Genomic DNA, 12,365 nt, shown 5'->3' with positions numbered 1-12,365 from the left:
ATGTTTTAGCACTATGTTTGACATTATTTTTGCTTAGACTAGTTAAATAATTCACTACTTCAGTACTGAGCCCACACAGGGGCTACTCTTAATAAATACTTGTGGGTGAATATAGTCAAAGTTATTAGCAAAAATAAACTCTAGCCAGTTTATTCCAAGAGATGCCTATGGTAGTCAGTGAAGTGGGTTGACTTTTACATCAGCAATTCCCAACACAAGCTGATTATTACAAACCATAGAAAACAAAGAAAAGCTAAAAGGATATTTGGACACATGGACTTATGTCCTTTTATTATTTTGTTAATAGGCAATATATATACTCAGTACAAAGTTCAAAAGAATTAAATATTCTTTTTCCCCCACTCTCAGGGAATTAGAGACTTTTCATCTCATTTTACAGATGGAAGAATTTAGGTTTTAAGGAAAATGATAGCATCTCAGAATCACAAGTCGATGCTTCCCTGCTTGACTTCTAAATTCTTGTGTTCTCACATACAAAGGAGTTACCAATTATTTTTTAAAAGTACAAAATAACGGGCTGGGCATGGTGGCTCACGCCTGTAATCCCAGCACATTGGGAGGCCGAGGTGGGCGGATCACGAGGTCAGGAGTTCAAGACCAGCCTGGCCAACATGGTGAAATCCCATCTCTGCTAAAGATACAAAAAATTAGCCAGGCGTGGTGGCAGGCACCTGTAATCCCAGCTACTCAGGAGTCTGAGGCAGGAGAATTGCTTGAATCTGGAAGGCAGAGGTTGCATTGAGCCGAGATAGTGCCATTGCACTCCAGCCTGGGAGACAGGGTGAGACTCCATCTCAAAAAATAAAAATAAAAAGTACTAGTCCCAGCTACTCAGGAGACTGAGGCAGAGAATTGCTTGAACCTGGGAGGTGAAGGTTGCAGTGAGCCCAGATCGCGCTACTGCATTCCAACCTGAGCGACAGAGCGAGACTCTGTCTCAAAACAAAAAAATAAATAAATGAATAAAAATATAAATTAATTAATTAATTTAAGAAAACAACATAGAACTAACTTCATCCTCAAAAAATACTTGAAAATACTTGCCATGTCTGGGCATGCTGGCCCGCACCTGTAAGCCCAGCACTTTTGGAGGCCATGGTAAGCAATTGCTTGATCCCAAGAGTTGGAGATCAGCCTGGGCAGCATAGTAAAACTCTGTCTCTACTACAAATACAAAAAGTCAGCCATGCATGGCACCATGAGTGTGTAGTCCCAGCTACCTGGGAGGCTGAGGTAGGAGGATCATTTGAGCTCAGGAGGTTGAGGCTGCAGTGAGTGATGACTGTGCTACTGCACTCCAGCCTTGCCTGGAGGACCACAGTGAGGCCCTCTCTCAAAACAAGAAATAAAGAAAATGCCAGTCTGCGGATGTATTTTTCAAAAAATTGTAGCCAGTTTTGTGTCCAATCACATTAAAACTCCTGCTACTGGAAAAGAGATACAAAACCTAGTTAGCAGCTTGAACTCTGAGTCCTAGTGAAACTCAGCATGAGTCACTGGAGACAGGTAACTTGCTCAGGAATCTTCTTCCAAACTTCATCATAATTTGTATGATGACTCCACATGTCCATCAAACTACATTAAAATTAAGTGTAGCACCAGGTGGAGAATTAAGGACGGTCCAGCTTAACTCCTTCATTTAGCAATTAAACTATCACAAACTAAATTTATCCTTACGCCCAATACTTAATGATGCTGTGGGTGTTTTAATTGCCTGAATGACCAAATGCACCCTTCAGTGTCTGAATTTGTCATAGTTCCAGCTCCCTAAGAAGACATATAGGAATATGGTCACCTTTCTGGCAACTTCAGTCTCTGGAACAGAACTCTGAACTCATAAGGTGAGAAGAGAAGGGCCTCTGAGTAGCTAACCAAAGTTCTGGGAGCTTTTCTTAGGTTTGATTATTGATTCCAATTGCATATCTCATTTCAGAAAGCCTGGCAGTATGGTTTCGTAGCCGTCAGCATATCAGAAACCTCAGGAGAATGGAAGAACCACTGGAGAAGTGGGTGAGAGGATGTGGAGGAGTGCATGGGTTTGGTTTTGTTTTTTTGAGATGGAGTCTCGCTGTGTCACCCAGGCTGGAGTACAATGGCGCAATCTCAGCTCACCGCAACCTATGCCTCCTGGGTTCAAGCGATTCTCCTGCCTCAGCCTCCTGAATAGCTGGTATTACAGGCACGCGCCACCACACCAGGCTAATTTTTGTATTTTTAGTGGAGATAGGGTTTCACCATGTTGGTCAGGCTGGTCTCGAACTCCTGACCTCGTGATCCACCCGCCTCAGCCTCTCAAAGTGCTGGGATTACAGACGTGAGCCACCACACCCAGCCGAGTGCATAGTTTTATCCAGTTCATTCCTATGCCCATAAATGGGATTGCTGAAAAGTTAACTAGCATTCCCACAGGTTACATGTGCTTAAGACAATCTTCATCATTCCTGGGGATGACCTTGGAGTAAGATGTGGTTGAACTGTGATCAGTGCCTTCGTTTTAGGTGGAAAGCGCTACGTGGTTTTGCTGGTAGGAGGGGTGGCCTGGTGGGGGGATGGCAGTGGAGATCACCCCTGCGGTGATAGGAGCAGCCTTAATGATTCTCTCGTGCTCTTTTATGTTTTTAAGATATTACATCATGTGCATTATGTATCTTTTTCCTAATAAAAAAAGTTTTTAATTAATGTTCATAAGACTTAACAAATAAAAAGCCTGGAAAAAGTGTAGAAATTAAAAATACTGTACCACACTGAGAAAAACCACAATGAGATACACCTACACACATATCAGCATGGCTACAATGAAAAAGGGTGACAGGCCAGGTGCGGTGGCTCACGCCTGTAATCTCAGCACTTTGAGAAGCTGAAGCAAGCACATCGCTTGAGTCCAGCAGTTCGAGACCAGCCTGGGCAACATGGCAAAACCCTGTCTCTACAAAGAAAAATACAAAAACTTGCCAGGCGCAGTGACATGTGCCTGTAGTCCCAGCCACCCGGGAGGCTGGGGAGGGAGGGCTGACTGAGCTCAGGAGTTCGAGGCTGCAGTGAGCCATGATGACACCACTGCACTCCTGCCTGGGTGACAGAGCAAGATCTTATCTGTAAAATAGATAAATAAATATAAAAGTAAATAAATAAAAATAAACATGCAACTATCATAGGACCCAGCAATTGCTCTTCTGGGCATTTATCCCAGAGAAATGAAGACATGGTATTCACATCAAAACCTATACAGGAATGCTTATAGCAGCTTTACTTATAATAGCCAAAAACTGGAATCAACCCAGATGTCCTTCTGCTGGTGAATATCAGACAAAATGTAGTTCATCATACCATGGAATACTATTCAGCAATAAAAAGGAACAAGCTATTGATACACACAGCAACCTGATGAATCTTCAGAGAATCATGCCAAGCAAAAAAAGCCAAACAAAAGGTTACATACTATATGATTCCATTTATAGAACATTTTGAAATGATAAAAGTATAGAAATGGAGAACAGATTTGTGGGTGTCAAAGGTTAAGAAGAGGGTATGCGCTGGACACGGTGGCTCACGCCTGTAATCCCAACACTTTGGGAAGCTGAGGCCGGCCAATCGCGAGGTCAGGAGTTTGAGACCAGACTGACCAACACGGTGAAACCCCGTGTCTACTAAAAAAATACAAAAATTAGCTGGGCTTCGTGCCGCGCGCCTGTAATCCCAGCTACTCAAGAGGCTGAGGCAGGAGAATCACTTGACTCAGGGAAGCGGAGGTTGCAGTGAGCGGAGATCAGGCCACTGCTCTCCAATCTGGGTGACAGAGCAAGAAAGACTCTGTCTAAAAAAAAAAGAAGTGGGTATGGTGGGAAGGAAGGAAGTATGAAGTATGTGTGGCTATAAAAGAACAACACAGGCCGGGCGCTGTGGCTCAAGCCTGTAATCCCAGCACTTTGGGAGGCCGAGACAGGCGGATCACGAGGTCAGGAAATCGAGACCATCCTGGCTAACCAGGTGAAACCCCATCTCTGCTAAAAAATACAAAAAACTAGCCGGGCAAGGTGGCGGGCGCCTGTAGTCCCAGCTGCTCTGGAGGCTGAGGCAGGAGAATGGCGTGAACCCGGGAAGCCGAGCTTTCAGTGAGGGGAGATCCCGCCACTGCTCTCCAGCCTGGGCGACAGAAGATCGAGACCATCCTGGCTAACATGGTGAAACCCCATCTCTACTAAAAAAAAATACAAAAAATTAGCGGGGCGTGGTGGTGGAAGCCTGTAGTCCCAGCTACTTGGGAGGCTGAAGCAGAAGAATGGCGTGAACCTGGGAGACGGAGCTTGCAGTGAGCGAAGATCGCACCGCTGCACTCCAGCCTGGGCGAAGAGCAAGACTCCGTTTCAAAAAAAAAAAAAAAAAAAAAAGAACAACACAGGGTTACTTGTGCTGATGGAAATGTTCTGCGTCTTGGCTCACTCAATGTCAATATCTTGGTTATGGCATCTCACTATGATTTACAAGAGATTACCATTCAGGAAAAGGGGGAAAGGCTATGCAGTACCTCTGAATTATTTATTACAATTCCATGTGAATCTACAATTATCTCCAAATACAAAGCTTAATTAAAGAAAGAGGTTTTTTGGTTTTTTTTTGACGGAGTTTCACTCTTGTTGCCCAGGCTGGAGTGCAATGGCACAAATCTCAGCTCACTGCAACCTCTGCCTCCCGGGTTCAAGTGATTCTCCTGCCTCAGCCTCCTCGAGTAGCTAGCATTACAGGCATGCGCCACCACGCCCAGCTAATTTTGTGTTTTTAGTAGAGACAGGGTTTCTCCATGTTGGTCAAGCTAGTCTTGAACTCCTGACCGCAGGTGATCCGCCTGTCTCAGCCTCCCAAAGTGCTGGGATTACAGGCGTGAGCCACTGCGTTTAGACAAGAAAGAGTTTTAAAGCCAAAAAATTCATTGTGAGTGTTCTCTGTTTGAATAGATGTTATCTATTTTTTTTAAAATCACTTAAGGACAGGTGCTGTGGCTTATGCACGTAATCTCAGCACTTTGGGAGGCCAAGGCAGGCGGATCGCTTGAGTCCAGGAGTTTGAGACCAGCCTGGGTAACATGGCAAAACCCCATCTCTACAACAAATAACAAAAATTAGCCGGGGCCAGGCGCAGTGGCTCAAGCCTATGATCCCAGCACTTTGGGAGGCTGAGACGACCAGATCACTTGAGGCCAGGAGTTTGAGATCAGCCTGGCCAACATGGCAAAACTCCGTCTCTACTAAAAGTACAAAAAATTAGCCAGGCCTAGTGGTGTGCACCTACTGTAGTCCCAGCTAGCTGGGAGGCTGAGGCAGGAGAATTCCTTGAACCTGGGACGCAAAGGTTGCAGTGAGCCGAGATCGTGCCACTGCACTTCAGCCTGGGCGACAGAGCAAGACTCTGTCTCAAAAAAAAAAAAAAATTTTATATATATATATATACACACACACACACACACACACACATATATATATATCCAGACGTGATGGCATGCACCTGTAGTCCCAGGTATTCAGAAGGCTGAGGCAGGAGAAACACCTGAGTTCAGGAGGTCAAGGCTTCAGTGAGCCATGATCGTGCCACTGCACTCCAGTCTGGGTGACAGAGGAGACCCTATCTCAATATATGTGTGTATGTGTGTATATATATATAAAACTTATGGACTTATGGTGAACATTTATCCCTCTTGATCCTGGATAACTGAGGCATCCCTATTTATGAACTCCACAGACTAAGCCCAGTTTTGCACATTGGGGGTGGCAATCCTTAAATTCTGGGGGGCTAACATTCAGTTTTTAGTTCTGACTTAAAGAGCAGCACTTCATTCCTCTCCCACCTCAACTGCTACAATCCCTCTCACATAGCTGCCCCCATGAGCACTTCCTCTGCTCTTTGGGCATTTGGTTGCTTCCATCCATTTTTCTGCCTTCCTTGAGAAGGAAGTTTCAACACTTGGAGAAACTCTACCAGAACCTCACCTGGCATTCGAGAAAGTTTCTCTCCAGAGCAGAGCAAGGTGCACATGAAGGTTGGTTAGTTTCAATGTGTTGCCATAAATGCTGCCATGGCTGTCCCCTGTTTTCAGAAGGTTACATCATGGTAGCAAGCATCACATTCAGAAGCAAGCATTACAGCAGAAGTCTGTTAGAATGCAGCTGGTAATTATGTGTTCCTGAGTGCACCATGAGTCAAATTGGGGCCTCCGAAATGTAACTGCATATTCTTGAAATAGTACATCCAGGAGGTCTGGGGGCTGATTTATTTCTGGTTTCTCCAATTTAAGTCTTTGTACTGTACTGTGACCCTGTAACTAATACCCAGTTCAGAGTAGAAGAGCGGCATAGTGCAGTACAAAGAATTTCAGACTAGGAATCCTCTGAAATTGTAGGGACAATTATGTCTACCGTTTCTATTGTTCCAGGTTGTAAAAGATTGGGAAATATAAGTATTATGTTGTGAACAGGAATGTTAGTAAGAGGATGGTAGAAAGCAACAGCCTTCGGCCAGGCACGGTGGCTCACGCCTGTACTCCCAGCACTTTGGGAGGCCAAGGCAGGCGGATCACCTGAGATCACGAGTTCAAAACGAGCCTGGCCAACATGGTGAAACCCCATTTCTATCAAAAAAATAAAAAAATTAGCCAGGCATGGTGGTGGGTGCCTGTAATCCCAGCTACTCGGGAGGCTGAGGCAGGAGAATCGCATGAACCCAGGAGGTGGAGGTTGCAGTGGGCAGAGATTGCACCACTGCACTCCAGTCTGGGTGACAGAGCAAGACTCTGTCTCAAAAAAAAAAAAAAAAAAAAAAAAAGCAACAGCTTTCAAACTTTTCCTTACCTCCAACTCCTAAAAATGCTGAAAAACTATGTATCTCTTCACACACTTTAAAGTTTGACATCTATAACTTTTAATCGTAGCTTTAAGTGTTCACAAGGGATGTATTCTGCAGTTGTTAGCATGGGATATTTTGAAATAAAAGAGTCATATCACTCTTTTTAAGGTATCCAATAGAATCTAAGTACCATAGTAATATGACACTATCATTCATTTTTAAAATTGAACAAGCAGTTCTTTGACAGCCAGAAATGTTAAATCTATCCCTTTCTTCCTTGAACTATACTTCCATTCCACTTTCCCTAAAGAATTGTATCCAAATGTCAGCTATTTTTATGCTTGAACATCTTTTATTAATTGCCCTATCATATTTTCTGAAACAAAAATGCATATGTAAATTGATTTTACAATGTTAAAAAACATCCTGTGTCCATAAGGCTGTAAGTGTTAAAACAGTTTTTGAGACTAAGTCATCATTACAATTATTAATAACAAGATAAAAATATAGTTTATTGATAGTTAAACAAAATACAGTAAAATAGCATTAGAAATTAGTCTCTTAATGAGATAGATGAGGATGGATTTTTAAATATATGTATGTTTATATGTTTGCATACATACATCTATAGTAAACAAGTATATGTAATGAAGTTAAGTATTCATCAATTAATATTACTTATTGCAATAATGAGCAGGATGTAATATCAATACTTCCCCTATTTCTTTTTCTTTTTTTTTTTGAGACGGAGTCTCACTCTGTCTCCCAGGCTGGAGTGCAGTGGCACAATCTCGGCTCTCTGCAACCTCCGCCTCCAGGGTTCAAGCGATTTTCCTGCCTCAGCCTCCCAAGTAGCTGGGATTATAGGCATGTGCCACCACACCCAGCTAATTTTGCATTTTTAGTAGAGACAGGGTTTCACCATGTGGGCCAGGCTGGCCTTGAACTCCTGACCTCAAGTGAGGGCTGCCTCAGCCTCCCAAAGTGGTGGGATTACAGGTATGAGCCACCGCGCCTGGCCCTAATAATTTCCCTATTTCTCGTTTTTATGAATGTAAGCTCTGAGCAGCTTTGGTCACATTAATACGCAGATGAGGCTGCAAGGACTTTTGTTATGACAATGTCCAGGGCTGACGAGAGGCAAGAAAACTGGGACATAACCCAGAAAGGCTTATGGCTTCAAAAGGGATCCTGGAATGACTAAAAACACTTTTGCCAGGGAACCTGAGATCTGTTTTTCAGTAAGGCCGTATTTGGTAACATCATTCAATTATGTTAGAGATCTTCCTTCAAAAATTATTCTGTGGGGAGGCTTTTTATGCATGGGGTTGGGGGTATAATGGGAACACTCTCTACTTGCCACCCAGTTGTGCTGTGATCCCAAAACTGCCCTACAAAATAAAGTTTTGCTTGTTTGTTTGTTTTTGAGACAGAGTCTTACCTGTCACCCAGGCTGGAGTGCAGTGGAAAGATCTCAGCTCACTGCAACCTCTGCCTCCCGTGTTCAAGCAATTCTCCTGCGTTGGCCTCCCAAGAAGCTGGGATTACAGGCACCTACCACCAAGCGTGGCTAATTTTTGTATTTTTGTAGAGAAGGGGTTTCACCATGTAAGCCAGGCTGGTCTTGAACTCCCTGCCCTCAGGTGATCCGCCTACCTCAGCCTCCCAAAGTGCTGGGATTACAGCCTTGAGCCACTGTGCCTGGCCAATAAAGTTTATTCTTTAAAAATATTCTAATGATTGATCTGTTTGTGGACAATTCAATTAGGTTTTTCTCCAAATTTTATGGATAGCAATGAATTGGGAACCCCTTAACCTGTGAAAGGATTTGTATCTCAGTTAGAAAAGGCTTTCCTGTCTCAGCACAAACACGGATATTTCTCATTGTCCCTTGTCTTGGCCCTGAAGGTTTTTACGACCCAGGGCCATGTCTTTCTTTCCTTTTTTAGAAGTGAGAGAGCGCTGTTGGGAAAGGAGAGGTGGGAAGACAGAAGCCAGTAGGAACTGGCATTCACTGCATCTCAGAGAGATCTAGACAGTGATTCCCTTAAAACTGTGCCCTCTGGGTACCCACTGTTTAAACACCCCTATAGAGGTGATTTAGGAACGCCTTGGGCCGGGTGCGGTGTCTCAGGCCTGTAATCCCAGCACTTTGGAAGTCCAAGGTGGGCAGATCACCTGAGGTCAGGAGTTTGAGACTAGCATGGTCAACATGGTGAAACCCCATCTCTACTAAAAATACAAAATTAGCCGAGTGTGGTGGCACATGCCTGTAATCCCAGCTACTTGGGAGGCTGAGGCAGGAGAATTGCTTGAACCTGAGAGGTGGAAGTTGCAGTGACCTGAGATCACGCCGACAAGAGCAACAAGAGCAGAATTCCATCTCAAAAATAAAAAAGAACTGCCTCAAATGCACAGAATCCTCATGTCAGATTTTTAGTCATTTGCTGTTTGTCTGAAATTCAAATTTAACTGGGTGTCCAGTATCTACCTGGGCATCCTGTGCAATCCAAGTCACTCTTTTGAAGAGATGAAAGAGATGAGAAAAACTGATACCTAAAAAGTGTGCAGGCCAGGCATGGTGACTCACGCCTGTAATCCCAACAATTAGGGAAACTGAGACAGGTGGATTGCTTGAGCACAGGAGTTTGAAACCACCCTGGGCAACATGGTGAAAACCCGTCCCTACAAAAAATCAAAAAATCAGCCAGACGTGGTGGCTCACACCTGTAGTCCCAGCTACTTTGAGGCCTGAGGCAGGAGAATGGCATGAACCCGGGAGGCAGAGGTTGCAGTGAGCCAAGATCACACCACCACACTCCAGCCTGGGCGACAGAGTGAGACCCTGCCTCAAAAAATAAACAAATAAAAATAAAAAGGAGACAGTTCTTTTCCAAAGGTCTTTTCCCTTTCCCTCCACCTAATTCTCAAAAGGGCGTACTGCTTTCTCGCCTCTCACAGGGTACTCCATTTCTACCTCACCCCACTATCTTTTTTTCATCCTTCATCACCCAAAGCAAAATATAAGCAGACAAAACAACAAAACTGCCAAAGCTCATGAAGGGAAGAAGGCTCCTGGAGGAAACTTGGGTGAGGTAAGGGGTTTGAGAGGTGCAGAGAGAAATAGACAGGACAACTCTGTCCTGTCATCCCAGAAACACAGGCTAAAAAAAAAAGGAGGGAGAGCAGCAGTTTCTTTACAGCAGAAACTACATTTATGTAAAATGTGTGAATATTCTCCTTTACAGTCTACCCTGTAGACATATAATAAAAGTATTCCAAGTCCAACTACATGTCTGAGAGTCCTTGGTGCTCTCCTGACCTGTTTCATTGGAATGATACTAACCAAGCCTTCTGGTTTTTTCTTCCCCCTTCAGTTCCCATTCACTGCTGCTGCCCTCTCTCACCCCCTCTCGTCTCCCAAGCACCAAAAATAATTTGAATTTCAAGCCTTTTTTTGGCCTTCCTGTGGGTGTGGGAGGACCTCCTTTGGGAATTGCTCTGGTTCTAGTCGGCTCCATCTGTAATTTGGCAAAATGTCTGCACCCTACCCCCACCTTTTCTTCTTAATATAAGGGGAGTTCGGATCCCCACCTCCAAATATATAGTTCTTAGGATAACCAAAGTGACAAGATCCCTCCCAGGGATCCCCACCCCCCATCCTCCCTCCCCCATCCCAAAGGGATCCCCTGAGGGTCTGCAGCCTCCACTTACCCCACCCCTGGTTTTGGAAGAACGACTCTCTCTGAACAACAAAGCAGCTCCTCCCTAGCCAGGGGAAGCTACCCCCAGCAACAGCTTTAAAAGGCAAGGTGATTGCGAGAAAGAGGAGGGCGAGATCTGTGCTCTTCAGTTCTCAGGAGCCAAGGCGAGTTCCTGTTTCAAAGACAGTTTTAACAACTTATCAAGTTCAGAGACTCTGAGTCTCTCTCTCTCTCTCTCTCTCTCTCTCTCTCTCTCTCTCTCCCCCCTCCCTCCCTCCCTCTCCCTCTCTCCTCCACCCCACCCCTTTGTGTGTGTGTGTGTGTGTGTGTGTGTATTATTTTCCTTCTCACCAACTCACCCACATGATCCCTCCCATGGTCCTCCGCGTGACACGTGATTTTTCCTTTCTGAAAAAGCCTGTTGCCCAAGCTAGCCTCAAACTCCTGGGAGTTTGAAATCCTCCCTCCTGGGCTGCCCAAAGCAGTGAGATTACAGGTGGCAGCCACCTTGTCTGGCCATTGAAATGCATCTTTATTAAAAGTTAAAATATAACCAGGATCTGTAGATGTAACCACCCTACCCTCAATCACCCCGGACACCTGCCTCCGATCCATTTCCACCCCGTCTCAGCCCTTCCTTAGCTAGCATCTCTAGACTCTGGTAAATGTTTGTTATTGACAAGAAAAAGGAAAGGGAAAAAAATGAGAACAAGGAAAAGGACCGCACACTTACGAGTTTTCTATGGTTTGGGGCAGTTTTGTTTTTAAGATTTTAAAGGTTTCTCTTTGAAAAGATGGTATCGCAGAACATACAGAACTGCTCTGAAAATGCAACTTCATTTGCAAAACACTGCATCAAAATATTACACGGTCATGGAATCTAATGAACTGAGCATGCATTCCTGAAACTTAAAAAATACTGAGCAATGCATTGAAAAAAGCATGGTAAAAAGAAGACAACTCAAGTTAAATAAAAATTAAAAAGGTTCTGAACCAATTAATGGCTGGTAACAATGTCATTCAAAAATGCCTTTAGGTTTCAATAAAATCCACCATTTATTTCTGCATGCCTAGTTCTTGAAAAAACTGTTTGAAGCTGTGAGGTAGACAGTGGCCAGGAATTATCATGCTGAGTTAATTTTACACCTGAAAGATACAAGTTTGCCATACTTAAAGGTCTTGTTAGGCCAGGCGCAGTGGCTCACTTCCAACACTTTTGGGAGGCCAAGGCGGGTGGATCACCTGAGGTCAGGAATTCAAGACCAGCCTGGCCAACATGATGAAACCCCGTCTCTACTAAAAATACAAAAGGTTAGCAGGGCATGGTGGTGGGTGCCTGTAATCCCAGCTACTTGGGAGGCTGAGGCAGGAGAATCGCTTGAACCTGGGGGGCAGACGTTGCAGTGAGCCGAGATCGCACCATTGCACTCCAGCCTGGGCAACAAGAGCGAAACTCCGTTTCAAAACAGAAAGAAAAAAAGTTCTTGCTGATGCTGGCATGAGTTGCTTTTCAGTAAAAGACAATACTCAACTAATAAGAATGGCATGAGATAGGATATGTAACAATTTCACCATTCATATACTCACTTTCTGTTTCCTGGTTATATTTTGATTTTTAATAAAGATGCATTTCAACAGCCAGGCAAGGTAGCTCACACTTGTAATCCCACTGCTTTGGGCAGCCTAGAAGGGAGGATCACTTGAGCCCAGGAGTTTGAGGCCAACCTGGGCACTATAGCAACACTCCCACTCTACCAAAAATTTTAAAAGTTAATCAGGCATGATTCCACACCTGTACTCCCATCT

At 44.3% G+C, this 12,365-nt stretch overlaps 1 protein-coding gene across 1 annotated transcript in view; it reads right to left on the bottom strand.

The window, feature by feature from the left end:
* PLEKHA2 (pleckstrin homology domain containing A2) overlaps positions 1-10,695 on the bottom strand; it is a 91,410-nt gene extending 80,715 nt beyond the window's left edge. Inside the window, exon 1 of the mRNA XM_007962239.3 lies at positions 10,570-10,695. The gene's annotated coding sequence lies outside the window, so the exon portion shown is untranslated. The remainder of the gene's footprint in view (positions 1-10,569) is intronic.
* Positions 10,696-12,365: the final 1,670 nt, after the last annotated feature.

Source organism: Chlorocebus sabaeus, chromosome 8, assembly GCF_047675955.1.
Source record: "Chlorocebus sabaeus isolate Y175 chromosome 8, mChlSab1.0.hap1, whole genome shotgun sequence".
NCBI lineage: Eukaryota > Metazoa > Chordata > Mammalia > Primates > Cercopithecidae > Chlorocebus > Chlorocebus sabaeus.
The sequence above is the reverse complement of the archived record's forward strand: the minus strand, read 5'-3'. Positions and strand labels throughout refer to the sequence as shown.